Genomic DNA, 20543 nt, shown 5'->3' with positions numbered 1-20543 from the left:
GTTAAGGCTCTTATACATAGCACAGACAGAAAACTATAATTCAAAGTAGAAAGGAATGATGCTGTCCCAGGGAGGAAGCTCAAGAAATAATGAGAGATTGGGATTTTCGATGCAGACTCTTAAGGAGAGCAACTAAGATCATACAGAGTATTATATTCATAAAATAGCAGGGAGTATTCTAAGAACCAAACCAGCATGAAAATGGAGAGAAGAGATTTTGCCAATAGGGATGACTGTGGTCAGGAATGCAGATAATAGACAAGAAGGGGCTGGGATTTATTGGAGGAAACTGGCAAAGGAACCAAGGTATTGGGAGCAAATAGCTAGAAAGAGAAAGGTAATAGAATGGGAAGAGGCTAAGAATTTATTTGGACTACAGGTTAGAGATTGACTTCCCCATCAAGGATTGATATCAGAGTATAGGCAAAGAGAAAGAAATAGGGGGCTCCTAAATGAAAGACCAGCACTGGTAGAGATTTTAATAGAATCTAGAACAGAAGCTGCCATTAAAAAAGGAATAATTAGTACAGCTTATAAAACAATGCATGGTAATTATAAGAATCAATCAGAGGAGCTTAGAAAGGCTTGGGAAGAGAGATTGGATAAGCAAATCACAAAGAGACAATGGGGGAATATATGTATATCTCCCAAATATGCAACAAACTCTGGGATATTTAGGATCTTTGCCTGGAGGTGTTTACATAGGTATTTTTATACCCAAAGTAGACTCCAAAGAATTTTTCCTCAGGTGGACAGCAAATGTTTGACATGTGACAGGCAAGAAAGAGGTAGCTGGGAACATATTTTTGGGGAGTGTAATGAGCAGGCAGACTTTATGGATTACCTGCAGACCACTCTGTCAGAGATGCTGGGTGGGCAGGTTGGGCTGGGGAGATGATGTTTTTGAGTTATGCTACAGAATCAGAATTGCCTAGACATAGTAAAGCCTTCCTGAGTCTAATTATGGTGACTGCTAAAAAAGCAATTAATAGAAAATGGAAATCAAAGTCTAGACCAACTTTACTAGACATAGTGAATATAGTAACAGAGATAAAATAACTGGAACTGGGATCTTCAGAAAAGGGAAGGAGCAAACTACATAGGAAAAAATGGGTATTGTGGGAACAATATATGCAGAGCAGGGATGAGGTTTAAGAGACAGGATTTGAATGAGCCATATAATGCTTCACTGATAATGACTGGATGGTTTATAAGTGATGTATAATATTTGCAACTACAGTTATTTCAAAGGTGTCTGTGATGTAAACTGTTTGCAACTAAAGTGGTATAATTTTGTATGCTTTTCATATATATAAATGTAAGATTGCCTTTGTCATATGTGAAAATTTAATAAAGATGTTTGGAGGAAACAAAATAATTCCTGTAGGTCTGGCTAAATAATTACAGTCTTACCTAGCAACAAACCAGTAGTGAATTTGCCTTCTATTATAAAACTTATTTAGAATGATTTGGATTATTGGCAAAATGACTGGTTAACTTCACAGCTACATTTGGAATTATTAAAAGGTGAACAGCTCCTAAGACTGGTATCCTTGATAATGATAACAGCACCCCAAGAATTTGTTAAATAATTTACAGGAAGATTCCCAGACATTCCCTTGACTGGAAACTTCTTAGAAAGAAAATAGATATTCTAACTGCATACTATTTTGAAAGTAATCGTAATGTACTCGTTGATAGGCACATGTCTTATATAGCAACTTATTGGGGACATCTCTCCAAAACTTTTAAAACCACAACCGAGACAAAATATTAAGAAGAATGGCTCATATTAAAAGAAATCTTGAAAACCCCAGCATGGATATCTTTTCAACTATTTTAACCAACCAAGGCACTTTTCCATCTATCTTGACTTTACTGTTTCTCTCCTGGGTACCAAGTACCAAAATGGCACCCAGGTTAAACACTTCTGCATTTACTTTTGGTAACCCTAATTTTAGAAGGGAAACAGATGCAGTCTGTAGACACCCATTTCTGTAACAAGGGAGGTGGTGTCATCTTTCTTTATAGAGATGAGCAGACTCCTCACCATACATACACACACACACACACACACACACACACACACACACACACACACACACACACACACACACACACAAAAAGAAGACTGGTAGGAGGTGACAAACCCTGTGCACTCAATCATTTAAAATGATGGACACCCTGGTTACTGGAATAATCTAAGGAAAATGTAATCATACTATAAAATAAGTATGTCATATGTAACCCCAAATAGCATAAAACTAGTACTCCAGGTTCTGCTTCTGAAGAGAAATAGTATATAGAACTGTCTGAAATTTCTTCTCTTCCAAAAATCTAAAGACATGCAATATTTTATAATGCAAAAAACACTTCAGTGCTCCATTTAAACCATGTGCTAGAGTGCTTAGGAGTATGTGTTCTCCAAGAGATGTATCTCTCTCTCTCTCTCTCTTTTTAAATTACAATGTTTTACAACTTAGAAGAATGCTAAGGGCAACATGATTCAAGTTCAGCTTATCTTTACGATGAAAAGATTGTCTAAATATTCAAATTCTGAATCCTCTGTAACTGGTGTGAAATCCCCCTTTACTTCAGCTGTTGTTAAGAACTTTATTCAAAGACAACAAAGTCAAAATAATAAAATTGCTATACAATAAATGGCTTAACAACATTACATAAACTTTGAAAAAATTCAATTTGTCTAAAAGGACAAAAAAAATTCAGATCTCTCAAAACAGACTGATCACATTTGAAAAGGTATATGTGCCGCATCAAAGAGTACCATACATTTAAGTATACATGCATATACAAAGATGATTATGATGAGGTCCAGGATCATAACCAACTTATGTATGAGACATGGATGTCAAGAAATTCAACTCGACAGTGAAGTGTTGAGTGATGCAAAGCTGTCAGAGTGAATCATGGCATCTATGCCATAGGATTATAGAAACCACAAGAAGAACAAGGCAAATGAGTCACTAGACCATTTCTGTCCTGCCAATACCCAGCCTCATGCTGTATGTACCCCCCATTCGAAGGAAGAACAAAGAAGATAAGTCCCAGAGGTCCATCCAGTCATCCAAGTTTAATTTGAAAGATAATAGTGTTACTTTATTTAACTTGCAGAGGAAGTCTGTTCCAGAGATGGAACAGGTATTGGATAATACATTTGTCTCGATGATGTGTTTTATTTATGCGATGATAAACATTTTAATCTCAATTTCTGGTATTAATGGAGTTATTTGACTTCCATAGATATAGCAAATCCTAATGGCACAGAACACAAGTCATATATCACACTAAAAGAACCTATAAGAAATTGAGTAAAAATATAACATTTCAAGTCTTTGCTGGCAGCTTGGTAACTTTAAGCCGGATATCTTCTTAGATAGGCAGCTCTGGGGCCTTTCCAGGTGTATATTATGTCTGGAAAGATACATCCTGAAGGTGGCATTGTACTAAATAATTGCTCTAATTAGGGCTGCATAAAGAAGAAGAATGACAACTTATTTTGACTTGAATAATCTGCCTTTAAATATCAGTTGTGTTAAACAGAAAAATGGACTATTGTTGTTACATGGTGGTCAATGTGTGTGTGTGTGTGGGGGGGGGGGGGGGGGGGCAGAATTTTTTATTCAAGTTCCAAGATCTCGGACTACATTATTACTTTAGAGTGATGTATTCCCTATGCCATACACTGAAGAAGGGAGTTGTTTATCAAACGTGACTGCTACACTTTCTTGCATTTAATTGTAACCCTTTTTCCATGCACCACTTATTTAGTTCCTGCTGTGATTAATGCTATCAGAGGGAGATTTGACAATAATTCCCAGTTTGTAGTCACCTGCACACTTATTTAACGAAAGGTCCTGATGTCAAGAACATATAACAAGGTGGTTATGGTCTGAATGACCCAATAATAATACTCTGTAATAAATGGAGATAGCTGCTCCAATGTACTATGAGTTAAACAAAAAAGTGAAAAAGCAAGAAGTGTTACTTCTGATGGACTAAGAGTTTTAAAAGTTGCAAAACACAGTCTGCTTTTTTCTGTGTGACAACATTAAGGGGTTTACAGATTTTAAAAGTTGCTACCAATTCATAGTGCTTCTCCAAGGTGAATGTTGTGTGTATAATAGCACACGATTAGAGCACAATTCTGAAAGAGAGGAGCATATCAACATTTTCTTTTTCCAAATTATAGAGCATAATTGTCAAACTACATTTTAATTTCCCTAAATCTACCTGGAGTTTCATGACCTCCAACTAAGACTTTAATCCCCTTATTCTTTCCTAGGGTTGCATATTTATGTATAAGTGGGGGGCTAGTTCCCTAGTTTTTAATTCATTTACTTAGTGTCTAAAGTGACTGCAGTTGTTATTCTGATAGCCTTCTTGTCATAGCTATGCAGAGTGACTTCATTATGAATGACAAAAATATAAATATAAAAGATTTGTTTTTTGAAGCTGCTTTTTTGATACTGAATCTGACATTAAACTCTGAAAAGGTGATGAATATACTCATGTGCATCAGCTATAGACAGTAATTTATGATTTCTGTGTTCATGACCAGTAACTTTTTAAATTTTTTCTGCGCAAAAAAAAATGAAACCTTTCCACGAGCCTTAAGATTTCAAATAAATTCTATGGTGGTTAAAAACAAGTGACAGCACCTAGAGAAGAATAAAGAGTGTTACAGTGATATATGTCATATTAAATAAAGTAAATGTCAACTGCTCAGAATTTTGCAGAAAGTCAAGCTTTCTGCCTTATATTAGTGTGCTCCTCATAAAATGTATAGGTTCATAGGTTGATACTAGGCTATCTGCCCTAGGGCATTTATAAGCCTAGCCAGAGTGTGTTTGGCTTTCGCCACTCTTTTAGATTAGTTGACTGTGCCTCTGTATAGTAGGTCACAGAAGATAGCCCTTTTAAGGTTAGTTTACTGTGCCTCTGTCTGGTAGGGGTACAGAAGAGATCCCAGGGGTAAACCTACGATCTCCCATTCACTCATCAAGATTTCTCTTGAAGAGGGTCACTGAGGGGATCTGCCTAACATGGATTGGGATTTTGTTCCAGAGTGAGGGGAGCCTCTGGGATATGAATCTGTCCCTCCAGCATGTCCTATTTATTTCTGTGCTGAGGTTTAAGTCTCTGGAGCATGTAGCTCTAAGGGATTTGGATTTCCTGAGGTGGAGCATGTCCATTAATTCTGGGTTGGAGATGCCTTTATACGTCAGGCACAGATCGCCTCTAAGTAGGCAGTAAGCAGCTGAGTAGAGCTGGAGTTTCTTTAGCCTAACTGCGTAGGGCATCTGTTTGACTCCCTTGATCCTCTTGGTGAGGTACTTTTGGGGTCTTTCCAGTTGCTGCAGGTGTTGGGTAAGGTACATCCCAAATGGGGCATTGTATTCAATTATGGGCCTGATGAGTGATGAGTAGAGGGGCATAATGACCTCTCTTGATCTAGATGTGAACCCTTTTGTGATAAGGTGGGCTATATAGAAGGTCTTTCTAACCACTTTGGCAACGTGATTGTCAAAGGAGTGATTGCTATCTACTTGGGTCCCCAAATCCCTAATTACTTCTTCCGTACTTAATGGATTACCACCTATGTGGTCATTTGTGGGCACTTTGTTTTTCCCAAAGGGGATGACTATGCACTTTTTGGCATTTAGCTTTAGGCCATGGCTCTGGCACCAGTTATCCATCTCTGTGAGACCCTTTTGGAGGATGCTTGTGTCAGTCGGCGAGTCGATTATGGTATCCAGTTTGCAGTCATCTGCGAACTTGGTCAGCCATAGTCCTCCCGTGTTAGCCTGTACCTCAGAGAAATATATACCGAACAAGAGAGGTCCCAGGACTGAGCCTTGTGGGACGCCACTTGTAACTGGTTTAGAGTCTGACATGGCACCTGCAATTCTGACCATGTGGGTTCTATCCTTGAGCCAGTTTGCAACCCATCTTGTGACATAGGGGTTGATATTTAAGCTGGTGAGCTTATTTATGATGCCCGAGTGGGGTATTATGTCGAAGGCTTTTGCGAGGTCCAGGTAGGCTGTGTGGACTACCTTCTCTTCATCAATGGCCTTGGTGACTGTTTCAAGGAAGTCGACCAGGTTCAAGAGGCAAGATCTGCCCTTAACAAAGCTGAATTGGGTAGGATCCAGTGTTTGGAGGTTCCCAATGTCTTTGTTTATGAGTTCCATGATGATACGCTCCATAGCTTTGCAGACCAGGCTAGTCAGGCTTATAGGGTGATAGTTTCTGGGGTCCGTTGTAGCACCACCTTTGTGGAGTGGGACCACTGTTGCTGTACACCAGTCCTTGGGTACATATCCTGTAGTAAAGCTGAGATTGAACAGTGACTTTATGTGAGGGCTCAGTTCTTATTGGAGCTCATGTAAGACGCAGCCCAGGACACTGTCCGGTCCCATTGATGCTGTGTTTATTGTTTTGGAGAAGGCAGCTCTCACCTGTGCATCTGTGATGTCAGGGAGGCTACACTCTGTTGGGATAGACATTTGCTCTTTTGGGGAGGAAGAAGTTTGCACTGAACCTGTCTGCCATGTTGGCAATGTCTGTGGGTTCAGTGTATTTTTTGTCATTTTTCACTAACTCAGAGCATATCTGGGAGTTGCCACCCAGGTTACTGACATAACTAAAGAAGGCCTTGTGATTATTTTTAGCATCTTGTGCAATTTTTCTTTCGAAGCCGGCCTTAGATGATTTTATGAGGGATCATAGTTTCTTGCTAGTACTGCTCAGAGATGCCTTCCCTTTTTGGGATTTTGCTCTATCATGTAGTAGCTTCCTCCTTCTGTTGTATGGCTTATTTATGGTTGGGGCCCACCAGACAGGTCTCCTGCCTTTGGAGGAGTGAGTCTTGATTTTATTTGGGATAGCATGATCTATGCATTCCTACAGGTGTCCATAGAATGCGTTTGTAAAGGATTCTGCGGTTTGGGCCGTATTTTCCACTGGCCCGGGGGCTTTGAAGGATTCCACCTAGGTTTTGAGAAGTGTGAAGTTTGATTTTGAGAACCCGTGGTTTCCTTGGCTGGGGGGGACGGGATATGGATGTCCAGTGAGATTAATTTATGGTCAGATCTTACCAATGAGGGGTATACCTCTGTTATGGAACATAGAGTCCCCATGTTGGTGATGATCAGGTCCAATATGTTTTCCCCTCTTGTGGGAGTGGTGACCAGTTGTTCCATAGCATTTGAGTTTAAAAATTCTAGGAACCGTTGGGCGAGGGTGTTGGGACTTGAGTAGTGCTCCCAGTCTATGTTTGGGTAGTTGAAGTCACCCAATATAATGGTGTTTGGAGAGACCTTCATATTCTCCAGTGTTCTCAGGAAAGCCGAGTGGGGTTCCTGAGTTTGGGAGTGTGGTCTGTAGCAGGCTACAAACTGAAAGGCAGTTTTGCCCACTGTTAGTTGCACATGGATGGTCTCCGATGCTTCGTGCAGTGCCACCAACCTGGAGGTGTGGGTATCGTTGATGAATATGGATACTCCCCCTCCTTTTGTGGTTCGGTCCGAGTTTTGGGGCCGAAAAGCATGGTATGAGGTATAACCTGGTAGTGCTGGGGTGCTCTCGGGAGCCTTGAACCAGGTTTCTGTTACTGCACAGTTATCGATATTCTCCATACTGAGGAGAGCCTCGAGTGCCAGCATCTTGAGCTTTAGACTTCTGGCGTTGAGCAGCATTACCCTTAGTTTCTTCTTCCTTGTGTTGTCTATGGACAGATCATTTAGGACAAAGGTCTCTAAATAACAGGCATTTGAGTTTCAAACTTCATATCCATCAAAAAATACAATCTAATGCAAAATCTGATATTCTAACAACTTTATAATTTTATAAGAGCAGTATTTACAATCTGTGACATATTTTTCACCTATGTCTTTTTATGCAGAATTCTTGAGTCTCAAATGTATGTTTCTTCAAGCCGAGAAGCATTTTTTTGCTTTGTCCGGAATTCTTGATTCTCAAATTTATGTTTCTTCAAGCCAAAATAAGCAAGCACATAAAGTTACCAACTGCAGGACTGCAGAGGGCGCCTTTGGCTTACTCTGATTTAACAAGTCTGTTGCCAGTCTCCGTAAATTGCAATTACTAGTCGACCGAACAAAGTCCTAAAGCCAAAAGCTTTACAAACTGGAGAAGTGATTAGGAGCTGTTGGGAGTGTGGTATTGTGGATTTCAGGCGCAGCTGGGATTTTTTTGGTTAGTGTTTGACACCTAGGCTTGCCGGATTTTAAAAGAAGCAATTTGGTAAGGTCCATGTTCGGCTAAGTAGCGTGATTATCAAATACAGTTTATTTTATTGTATTAGTGGTCCGCAAAGAGAGTGCATTTCAGGTAATGTAGCAGTTACGTGATTCTTTAATATAGTACAGACTGCAGTAATAATGCTTAAAGATGGCTTCGCCCCCACAGCAACTATTACATAATCACCTTGACAAAACAGTTACTTGATCAGTATAATATTATTTGTGTTTTATTTTATTGTGCAAACCTTCGCTAAGTCCCTGAAAGTACATTTTGAAATCATCTGTTATGGAGCACACTAAGACAACTGGTCAGGCTAAAATTCACGTGACCCTTTTCCTAAAAGTCCCCACAGAGGCTGCGTACGAGTAGCTGTTTCGGAATGCTTTAAATCAGAGCTCTCAGGCGTGAACCGGGCACAAGGACAGTGCAGTCATTGGTGTTATCCTTTTGTTCAGTCAGCATTTTTTTTTTTTTTTTGCGTATTTTTTTCTGTCAGCTTCTCAGCGGCAAGGGTGTAGCTAGGCATACCCAGTGTACTTTCGTTCTGACCTTATCTTTGAAACTTTTGTAATTCAGAAAGCAGTGAATGTTTAGAACTGTGTAAACAAATGTTTACAGTATACAGGTAAACGAATAATGATTATGGGAAAGGAACATGAGTCTAAAATAACTTGAAAACACTGTCCCCTTCCGGGGGGTCATTTTTTTAAATGATAGATGGGTGGTGGGGCAACGACATTAGGTTTAAATACAAAATGAAGAGTTCTGGCTACACCCCTGCTCAGCGGTACTAATATTCAAATGTGTGTCTGATTTAGGAGTTAGAACTTTGCTCTCTCACTGTTTTTCTTGAAGGCATACCTCTCATCTGAATGCAGGAAATCTGAATTAAGCTAGCCTGTAACTAATGCCTACCTCCCAACTGTCCACATTTTTGCAGAATATCCACATTTTTGCCTCATAGTTTTAATCTACTACTCATAAAATGTGTCGGGTTTTTTTTTTTTTTTTGGCAGATATCAGTGAAGACTGAATTCAGTATATAATGACGGGCATTTGAGTTTGACTTCATGTCCTTCAGAAAATTCATAGTAACACAAGATCTTTTATTTTAGCAACTTTTACGTTTATAAAGCAATATTTAAAATTTGTCACCATTTTTGGGGATGTGTCTATTTTTTTGTGCAAAGTGGTTGAGAGCTATGAACCAATGGGCAAAGTCCCCAAAAATAGGGATGATGATTAAGTAGTGCTTTTATAAATTTAGAATAACACGTTTTGCATTGGCACAAATTTTCTGAAGAGTACGAAGTCTGAAACGCCAGAAAACCAGACATTTTAGGAGGAAATATACCAAAAAACATGAGGCAAAAATCTGGTCATTCTGCCATCATCTGGACAGTTGAGAGGTATGCTTGGAGAGGTTAAGATCTGTGGACTGTGATCAAACCTCTTAACGTGCACACACAGAAAAGGTGTAAAATTAGATGCAAGCGGTAGGATTGCCACTTTTGTAAGTGCCCAAAGTAGGACTTTTTAAATGGAAATGTGAAGCTTTGCATATCAGAACTTGCTCACAAAAAGTGTAAGGGACTGGCCTTCATTCTAGTATAGTCTGACTGCATTTGTTATTTCATAGCATATTAAATGTTTCTTATGCAAATAATTACTTTATGAAACTAACACAGAAAAAAATAGATATTTTTGTTCTAAAATATCTGGACATTTGCTTATAATTATTATTATTACTTTTATATAGTAGGCAACTCTTCCAATAGGGAATACAGAGTAGCAAATGTCACACCATATTGTGAACGCTGTGAAAAATGTCACATATAATAAATATATTATCATGAAATTTGCATTTTTTAATAAATAATTGTTACATGGACACTTTCCTTGTGTAGTATTTTGGGGAAATTACAAGACTCCAAGCAATCTTGTAAAGTCAAGCCTCGAAGCAAGACACGTTATTACTTGTTTAATGTCTTAATGCATTTTGCCACTTCTAATTTGAGGTAGGCTGACTGATGAGAGAATATATGATGTCTATAATTAACTGGTGAATATTCCAGACAATCCCTTTCTTAGCTTGGGATAATATATGTAGCATTGACTAAGTAGGAGTATAAGTGAGTAAACTTGTAACTGCTTTTCTAATTTAGCTGAGCTAATAAGAGTCAACATTACTATTAGCTCGATCTCCAATAAAACTGCAAAGCACACACGCCATGCACTGAAATATTTTACAGCAGATATCATCGGGTAGTTTTGCTGTTTTTTGTTCCTCTATTTCCGTTTCAGTTTCCTAATAAAAAAGCCATTACAGAGATTCAAGTGTGGTCCCTTGAACTGTGCTGTAATCACCATTACATTAATTCAGCTAGAAATGTTTGGGCAGCAAATTCAGGTCAGGGACAATCAGATGTCTTGTGATAGTGTTAATGATAATAAAGTAGTGTTTGTTTTAACTGCATGCAATTCATCCCACCCTTTCACTGTTAGGGCATTTTTAAAGTTATTTAAGTAATGAACTTTCTTAGGGTTAATAATAGTGGAAGGTGTGCTGAAGTACATATAGTTAATGGAACATAATTAGTTCTTTCAGTCCACAAAGTCTTAACAGCCTTCTCTGAGTGCCCCTTTTGTGTGTGTGTGTGTGTGTGTGTGTGTGTGTGTGTGTGTGTGTGTGTGTTTGTGTGTAAATAAGAATGTGGCATGATACAGTCAAAATGGAGACCTTGCACCTTATTTTTAACAGAACTGCTTTCTCTATGCAACGTTTGCTCAGTATATCAATTTAAACATATCCAGTGGTTTTCTATATGTTTGTCATTTATTGTTTTGTGGCACATGGATCTCACTTAGCTTTAAATGAATGCCATGTTACGGAAAAATTCAGTTAGTGTACTTTACTTCAGAAGGTACATTTTTGAAATGTTTTTAGAATACAGCATATTGTTAAATGGCTATGAAGTCCTACAGTTCTGTTGACATTAGTGTTTGCCCTTCAGTTTTAGACAGTGATACTAAACTCCAGTTGTTTATGCCACTGTTTAGCATACAAGTAGAGAGAGAGAGAACCATAACCCAAGATACCATGTAATTCATATACGTTATGTAGCACATGTTGCATAGCAAAGCCAAATTGTTCTGTTCAAGTAATTACCAGAACTGATTTTCAAGAAAAACCTGATGGAAAATGAAAGCTAAACTGATGTAATGCTAATAGGCGTAGTCCGTAAGTACTAATAGGATGAAATCTGTGCTGATTTTTGGTTCTTGTATACCATTGTTTAAAATGATAAAAAGGTAGTAACAGACTGATAGTTAAGCTGCTTCTCAATGAGCTCTAAATGGCTGAGCATTCAATTGTTGTTTTAAAGTCAATTCTGTGTATATTGTATTAAATTTAAAAGCGGTATACATAGAAACTATACAGAGAAACTAGACTAATTCCTGAAGTATATGTACTTTGCCTTCATTAACTACACCTTCAGGCTCAGCATAGGTAACATTATTCACAATTAGCTCAGCCCATTGCTACACTATACTTAGATTACAGACAGAATTAAAATATGCTGTGTGATTGTATTTGGCTCGGGTAGCTGTTTTAACCTCAAATTTTGCTTTGCTGGATTTTAAGCTCCTGAGTTGTTTGCTTATTTCAGTGACAAGGGCTCTAACATTCTGGGAAGTACTGTTCTTAATTTTGGTCAAAATTATTTTCCTTTTATTCTAAAGCTTGTTAATGTTATGGTTCCACCATGTAGGTTTGTTTCTGGTATTTGTCCTGTACCTTTTCCTCTGGAGTACAGCTGCATCTATGATGGCAGTATTCATAATCTCAGCCTGTGCAGCAGAGTTGTGATAGTGAGGAAAAGTGTGCATTCAGACAGCAGTTGCAGGACCTAGTAGATAAAGCAGGACAACATGAATTGGTGTTGATAATGGGGTACTTGAATGCACATATTGGGACAGATAGAACAGGATACAAGGAAAGCCTGGGTCCACATGAGTAAGGATACAGAAATAAAGAAGAAGCCATTCTAGACTTCTGTTTGGCAAATGGCTTGATAGTAGCCAATACATGGTTCAGAAAGAGACATTCACAAGATCACATACAAGAGTGGCCAACATGAAACTTGGGTAACTTCCTCCTAGTAAGGAAAGAGCACTAGAGTCAATGATTGCAAAGTCATCCCCAGTAAAACAGTCAGCCCACAGCATAAACCACTGGTTGCCACAGTCGGCTGCATGCAGTGGTAAGAGAAGGCCGTAAGGTCAATAGAGACCAGGCTGAGGACCTGGAAGTTGACTGGACGGAAAGTACAGCAGTTCAGGGAATTACTCAGCTGTAGCACCCCAAGAAAAGGAGGAAATGGGTGGAGATGAAGAAGAATGGCAGCACCTCAAAACAGCATATGTGAGGACTACATAACAGATATGTGGCTGAGCCAGGTATAAAAGTAAGGTACATAAGGAAAGTTGGTGATGGAATGCAGAAGTCCAGGAAGTCTTCAAAAGAAAGAGACAGACAAGACTGACAAGGCTAGGAAGGACTACTGGTTGGCTAACAAAGAAACTAAGAAAGAAGTTGCAGTAGCAAACAAAATAGGGCATCCGAGGCACTGTACCAGCTTCTGGAAAGTGATTTAGTAAGGGGCACAAAGAAAGTATATCAGGTTGCAAGGCAAAGACAGAAAGATAAAGAAGATAGTCAGACACCCTACATAAGGGATGCCAGCAACAACCTGCTCACCATTCCACATGACATCAAAGGCTGGTGGAAAGAATATTTCCAACAGCTTCTGAATGAAGAAAACCTCAGCTGTACTACCCCAGACCCAACCTATAATGAGAAGAGGAGGAGCTTGCCAAAGAAGAAGTAAGAATAGCACTAAGGAAAATGAAGTCAGGAAAAGCAGGAGGCTCAGATGAGGTCACAGCAGATATGATAAATATGTTGGGTGAGATAAGGGAGAATTGGCTCCTGAGGGTACTCATAACTGTGTGGAGAAAAAGGCGTATCCCAGATGATTGGAGAATAAGCATACTCATGCCAATGTACTAGAACAAGAGATGAGGAAATAGTCCAACTGGACATTCCTAGACATGGCAAAAACATATGACAAGGTCCCAAGAAAGCTGATTTGGGCACTACTGTGATGGTTTGAAGTCCCAAAAACATTGGTAGAATTAGTGCAGGCAATGTACAAGGACCCAATGACTCAAGTACGAACAGTGTTTGGTGTAACAGAGAGGTTCTCAGTGGGAGTGGTTGTGCATCAGGGTTCATCTCTGAGCCCACTGCTGTTCATATTGGTGACGGACTACATTAGCAAACAGGTCAGAGGGGACAGATCAACAAAGTTACTGTATGCAAACAATGTGGCATTACAGGCAGACTCTGAGAAAGATAGGGGAATGGAATGCAAAAAATGAAGGCATATGGGATGAAACTATGCACAGATAAGACAGTGGTAATGGCAGCAAATCAGAAGAAACTAAGTATTGAGACTGAAGGGAAGATAGTGGAACAGGTTAATAGCTTCAAGTATCTGGGAGTGGTGGTTGAAGAGAGGGGAAGTCTGAATGAAGAGATCAAAGCTAGAATCAGAGTAGCTGCAGCCAACTGGTATAGAGTCTCAGGTGTAGTGAATGACAGAAGAATGCCAAAGAAGGTGAAAAGTAAGGTGCACAAGACAGTGGTGCAACCAGTACTACTGTATGGTACAGAAACCTGACCAGTAAGGGCAGAGCAGATGAGAAAGCTAGAGGTGATGGGAAATAAAGTACCTGAGAAGGGTGGTATGATGTACTCTGTGGGACAGACGAAGAAATGAGGACATAAGAGTGAAAGCCAAAGTACTGTAGGTGCAAAGGTTCAAAGACAACAGATTTTAGTGGTTTGAACACATGATGAAAATCGGAATACAATCTGGTGAAGATGATTTGGGACAGGCAAGAAGAAAATAAGAGAAAATGAGGACATCCAGCAAAGAGATGGATGGACTGTGTGAGAGAAGATCTGCGACAGTCAGGCATGAGTGTTGAAGAAGGCAGGAGTGTGTTATTGAATCGAGAGAGATGGCAACAGTTAACACAATACCCTGACACCATGTGGAGAATAGGAAAAGGGTAGCCGATGATGATAGTGTGGTGGTGTACATTTCCATGTATTCAGTAGAGTTAACTGGGTTTATTGGGGATTTAAAGCTTGCCAATGTATCCCTTAGAAAGTAGCTTTGTCCTAAAAAATTTCTAAAGGTACCTTGGGTGAAAGGGATCTGCACTTCTAGTTTTGTTTTGAAGGAGACTGCTTTATGGTCAGACCTGACCAGCGATGAAGATATGCAAGGAATGGTGCAAGATGCTACCATATTAGTAAGGGCAAGATTCAAGATGTTATTCCCCTAGTGAGTACTATGACTAATTGTTCTAGGGCATTTGCATTGACAAAGTCAAGGAATTTCTGAGCTCGTATACTACTTGTGGTGCAGGTTTCCCACTCTATAGCTGGAGAGTTTAGATCAGCTGTGAAATGGTATTGGATTTAATACTAAGCGATGTTGTAAAAGTGAACATTGTGGCTTGCTTTTGACACAGAGTGAGTCACACAGTTGGTTAATACATAATTATAGGACCGTTCTGATGGTTATGTGGACATAAAGAAGCTGTAGAGCATCATGCTGCTTTACCAGCCTTGATTACAATCTTCTGTTGCATGTAGGTTGAGGCACCTCCACCTTTTTTCCCCTCTTGCACAGTAGCTGGTATAAACGTGTGAATGGCATTATAGCCCATGTCTCGGTCACTACACATATGTCCATGTCTTCCAGGGTGAGAAGGTCTTGCAGGGAGTAGAGTTTCTTGTTCAGGCTCTTAGTATTAATCTGTAAAACCTTCATATGTTCCTTTTTGTTTCATTATGTTGGTAGGTTTATCAGGTTGGCATTGCCTGAAAAAGGCTCTATGGGGTGGACAATATTAGCAATCAAATCCCAGACAGATGCAGGCAATCCCTGGTGAAGCAGTGTGGTCTGTAGATCATATCCTTCCAGGCTAACGAACATCGGACCCCTATTGAATGACGCCAAAAACTAAGCCAGTTATTGGTCAGTAATTATTTGTGGCATCATCCTTGGAGAAGGTAAAATGTTGCTTACTGCTAGGCTCATACCTGCCTTGGACACACAGTCTGAGAGCTCCATTATGTCTGTCTTCGTAATACCCAGGGAGGTACAGTTCGAGCTCCATTATGTCTGTCTTCGTAATACCCAGGGAGGTACACCTCAAGTCATTGACAACAGCATGAACTATGACAGAGTCATACTGGTACTTGTTGTTGAAGGACTTGAGTGCTTTCATGATCTGATAGATCCTGACACCATCACTATTTCCTTGCTTAGCCTGATAAGAGACACATCCATATGTCTTACAGTGGAGTCACTTTTATAACATTTGGTTGGGTTGATGCCTGCCTCACGAGCTCAGCATCTGTGACTTTAGGACTCCTTGTGCTGTGAAGAAGTAGGCTTAAAGGGATAATCCCAGCATTTAAAATTCCAGTTGAATTCAGGACGACCCAAGTAACACTCATCTTAGCAACATCACATACACTCCTTCCCACAATGTTGTTTTATTTAAATTATTTTCTATATCCCCTTCCCCAGTCCTGTATCGGTTCCCATTCTAAATTAAACCCTCATGTTATGTTTCATATCAGCTTGTGGGTTGTATAGGGTCTTAAATATAGCCACATAGTTCTTCTATCCCCAACACCGGTAACGCAAGTCTTATTTCTGTTGCCATAGCAGTGATCGGGGTGGTGTTGGAAGTGAATGATATTACAGTACACTAATTTAAACAAGCCATAGAGCTCAGATTGAATGAAAGCTAACATCCCTCATTATTTTACAATCACTTTTGCTGTTTAGCAAGTGTAAAATAAAAAGACAAGAAAATTTAAAAAAAAAAAAAAAAAAAAAGCAGAACTGTGTGTATGCATGCATGAGAGTGCAAGCGAGATTGATCAAGCTGCTATTTTACACTCGCTAAGCAGCATTTTTGCTGTTTAGTGAGGGTAAAAGTAAAAAGTGTGTGTGTCTACATCAATGTGAAGAGTGAAAGTGATCGAGCAGTGGCAGCAGCAGTTAAGACATTTTACATACCTCTCAACCTCTTTGCTCAAGACAGAAATTGTAAAGTTACTTGAAAAGGATTTTTATTAGCATGCATGTTCTGATCCAGAACAGTGTTTCGGGGTAAGAATGATCCAGCAGTGGCAGTTAAGAAGTTTGCATTCCTGTCGATCTCTTAGCTAAAGGGATTGTTGGGGGAAATATTTCATTTGATGTCAGTGAAGTGCCTTGGCCTGCATGGACAAAACTACCCAAGGTGTCTTATGTCTCATTTGGTATCAGTAAAGTGCTTCTGCATACATGGAGAAACTGCTGAAGGGATCACTGGGTGAGAATATTCCATAAGTATTGAAAGGATCGCTGGGGAAATGTTTGATTTGGTGTTAGTGAAGCACTTGTGTAGACATGGACAAACTGCTGAAAGGATCATCGGGGGAAATGTCTCTTTTGGTGTCAGTAAAAGTGCTTGTCCGGAAATGGACATACTACTGAAATGATTGTTGGGAAAGATGTTTTATTTGGTGCCAGTGAATGACTTCAGCAATAATGGACAAACTTCAGAAGGGCTCATTTGAGGAAATAATTCATTGTTGTTATCGGTAAAGTCCTTGTGCAGGCATCTTTGGGGGGGGAAGTGTTTCATTTGGTGTCAATGATATGCTTGTGCAGGCACGGGCAAACTACTGAAGGAATTGTTTAGGAGAAATGTTCCTTGTAGTGTCAGTGAATTGCTTGGATACGCATGGAGAAACTACTGAAGTGATCTTTGGGGAAAATGTTCCATTTGGTGTCTGTGAAGTGATTGTGTAGAGATGGACAAATTAATGAAGGGGTCATTGGGAGAAATGTTTCATTTGTTGTCAGTAAAAGTGCTTGTGCAGACATGGACATGCTACTGAAGTTGTTGTTGGGATATATAATTCACTTAGTGTCCATGTATGCAGAAGCACTCAAATGGTACCAACTGAAACATTTCCCCAATGATCCTTTCAGTAGTTTGTCCATGTATGCACGTGCGTGCACACGCACACACACTCTCTCACTCACACACACTTGAAATACTTAACCTTCTTCCCACATTCAGGCTGTAGCAGAGTGACAGAAAAAAAATACTTTAAATGAAAAAAAGTTTTCCCAAGCTTGTGCTCCCTCTTGCACATTAGCCTCTTCCTTCTTCTTGACTATATATTTGCTGTCGCGTGTGTATGTATGTGTGTGTGTGTGTGTATATATATATATATATATAATGCGTGTGTATATGTAATATATGTATGTATGTATGTATATATATATATATATATATATATATATATATATATATGTGTGTATATATGTATGTATGTATGTATGTATATATATATATATATATATATATATATATAATCCCTGATGAATACCGAACGCCCAAAATCCCTACGCTTAAAACATGGAGACCCCATAATACCGAATATGTAAAACCACAAAATTCAAAATCGTCAAAGTTACACAACCAAACAGCACACACACACACACACACCTTCCCCCCACAACCAAACAATGCATCCTACACTAGACCTAGGCAGGGGGGCAAGCCCCCCTGCACCCCCCATATCCCCCCTACTTTATTATTCTAACTCCGAAATTGCACAAACAGACACACAAGGCAAACTCACACCCACACATTACAGTCCCTCATACATGCATACACACACCACAGTCACAACACACACTACACCCCTCACAAACACACTTGCTTACCTGAACTGCAACACCAGAAGGGCTGACGCAAAATCCCTTAACATCGGGATTTTGCATTTCGTGCTTCTGGTCTTTCGGTAATGCGGTGTTTCGGTCATCTGGTCTCGCTGTTTTCTGCGTTATGATTTTGAGCGTTCAGTATTTCGTAGTGATCCTATACGTGTGTGTGTGTGTGTGTGTGTGTGTGTGTGTGTGTGTGTGTGCAATATGAAGGTGTTACTACTCAATGCTAGGAGCCTAAACAAGAAACTCCACACCCTACAAGCTGTCTTCACTCTGGAGAATGTAGACACATCTGTGCTGTTACCAAGACTTGGTTTAACGATGCAGAAATCACTCTGGCAGTGCAAGGCTACAGTGCCTTCTACACATTTAGACCAACCTCAGCACAGACAGGGGCTAATGGTGGAGGTGTCTTGATCTACATTAGCAGTAAATACAACTCTAGGTTGGTTAAACAGGATGATGACCTTGGAGTTCATTCATTTCCAAGTCTCCATATCAAGGTTCTATACTATGCCCTGGCCAGCTACAGGTCACCCTGTATGACCCACAAAAGTCACAAGTCTTATCTAGTCCTACTGAGGCACTTACCATCCAACAAAATACCCTATTCATGGGAGGCTTTGAATATCTCTGTATAGGCTGGGAAATGTACACTGCCTCTAACTCACAGGAACATCATTTTCCTAGTCTTTTACCAACATAAATACCCAGGACCAGATAATGCACTCTCCAACCAGAGGATAAAACATATTGGACCCAGTACTCACCAGTATGAGAAAGCATTGCACCCCCCCCTTCATTATTGAAGTTGGACCACAAATCTGCCTCCCGTGAAATAATCATCCCAGAAAGCTTAAACTAGTAATGGTTAGAAACTCTTCCACGGGAAATACCTTTTTATTAAGTGATGGATTGTTAAAATTCAGTGCCCCTCCAAACCCAGAGAACACAGCAGCCTTTGCTGAATTTTTCTCAGAAACTCTGTACCAGTGGCTGCATAGATGCAATTGTACCTACCAGACGCCAGCCCAGGACTAGCCCTATAAACAAACCACACTGATAGCATCCCAATTTAAATGGGATGTACAACAGAAGGAAAATAAATTACATCAAAAATCAGGAAGGGTAATTCCCATAAAAATAGAAACTTTCTCATCAAAGTAAATAGGTAGCTAAAAGGACAAATTAGGTCAAGCAAATCCAACTTTGAGGTTAAGATAGCCTCCCAGGTGAAAGATCACCATAAGACCTTCTACAGCTGTCAGAAACCTGAAGAGCAGCACACAGCAGTGTGCTGTACTGGTGGTTAATGGTGCCACTTTCAATGACCCTGCAATACAGCAAAGCTTTTAGCGGACAAATTCAGTTAGATTCATAGATTACTACTAGGCTAACTACCCTTGCAGGCCATTTAAAGCCTAGCCAATTACCTCATGTGAGAATCAAACCCTGTACCTTGTGTCTGTAAGGTAAACACCTTAACCATTATGCCAAATCCCACTCTACCCCCCCCTCTCGCCCCCAACCATCCCACCAGAAATACCCTCAAACATAACCCCCTCCAGCTATAACTAGGGCGCATATACTGGATGCACGCATAAAGCGAAGAACATGGCCACAAAAGGCCCCAATAACATCTCAGGATGTCTCATGAATAGTCTAAAATATGACTTATCGGGACCCCTGGAGTCATTGTTTAACTGTAGTCTTAAAACAGGCCTAGTACCACATGAATGGAGGACTGCAATGGTCAACCCATTTCATAAGAGAGGACCTTCAACAGATCCTGGAAAGTACATACTCATTAATCTGAGTAGTCTTATTTGCGAAGTCATGAAAAGAATTCTTACAGACATTATCAACAAGGACATACGAGACCTCCAGACACTGGATCCTTCCCAGTTTGGCTTTGTCAAAGGAAGGACATGCTTACTGAATCGAGTGGATTTCATTGAAAAGGTTCTTAAGGCAATGAATGAGGGGAAAACATGCATACTAGCGTAGATCTGTCTAAAGCATTTGATACAATACCCCACTTGGGGGATTGTCAACAAACCTGTGGAACTAGGTATAAACTCCTTTTTCACATGATGGATAGCTAGCTGGCTCTCTGATAGGACCCAGGAAGTACGAATTGGTGAGGCCACCTCCACAAAAAGGCCAGTCACCAGTGAAGTCCCCCAGGACTCTGTGCTGCACCTACTCCTCTTTTGATATCTACTTCTCGGATGTCAACTTATCGGATGTCAAAGCAAATATCAAAGGCCTTTGTTTGACCATGTTCACAGATGATTGCAAACTAGGAGCAGTCATTGAATTCCACAAGATGAGAACACCCTTCAAAAAGGTCTAGTACAGACAAACACATGG

At 39.9% G+C, this 20543-nt stretch overlaps 1 protein-coding gene across 3 annotated transcripts in view; it reads left to right on the top strand.

Moving 5' to 3' along the window:
* The first annotated feature begins 8118 nt into the window (after positions 1 to 8118).
* CMBL (carboxymethylenebutenolidase homolog) overlaps positions 8119 to 20543 on the top strand; it is a 525809-nt gene continuing 513384 nt past the window's right edge. Inside the window, exon 1 of one of the 3 annotated variants that reach the window (XM_044064911.1) lies at positions 8119 to 8238. The gene's annotated coding sequence lies outside the window, so the exon portion shown is untranslated. Of the gene's footprint in view, positions 8287 to 8351; positions 8374 to 20543 lie in introns of those variants that run through there. The other 2 variants (XM_044064909.1, XM_044064912.1) reach the window with 2 other exon arrangements.

Source organism: Protopterus annectens, chromosome 3.part0, assembly GCF_019279795.1.
Source record: "Protopterus annectens isolate FY-2018-M chromosome 3.part0, PAN1.0, whole genome shotgun sequence".
In the NCBI taxonomy this organism is placed as follows: Eukaryota; Metazoa; Chordata; order Ceratodontiformes; family Protopteridae; genus Protopterus; species Protopterus annectens.
This window is presented reverse-complemented; position numbering and strand designations above follow the sequence as displayed.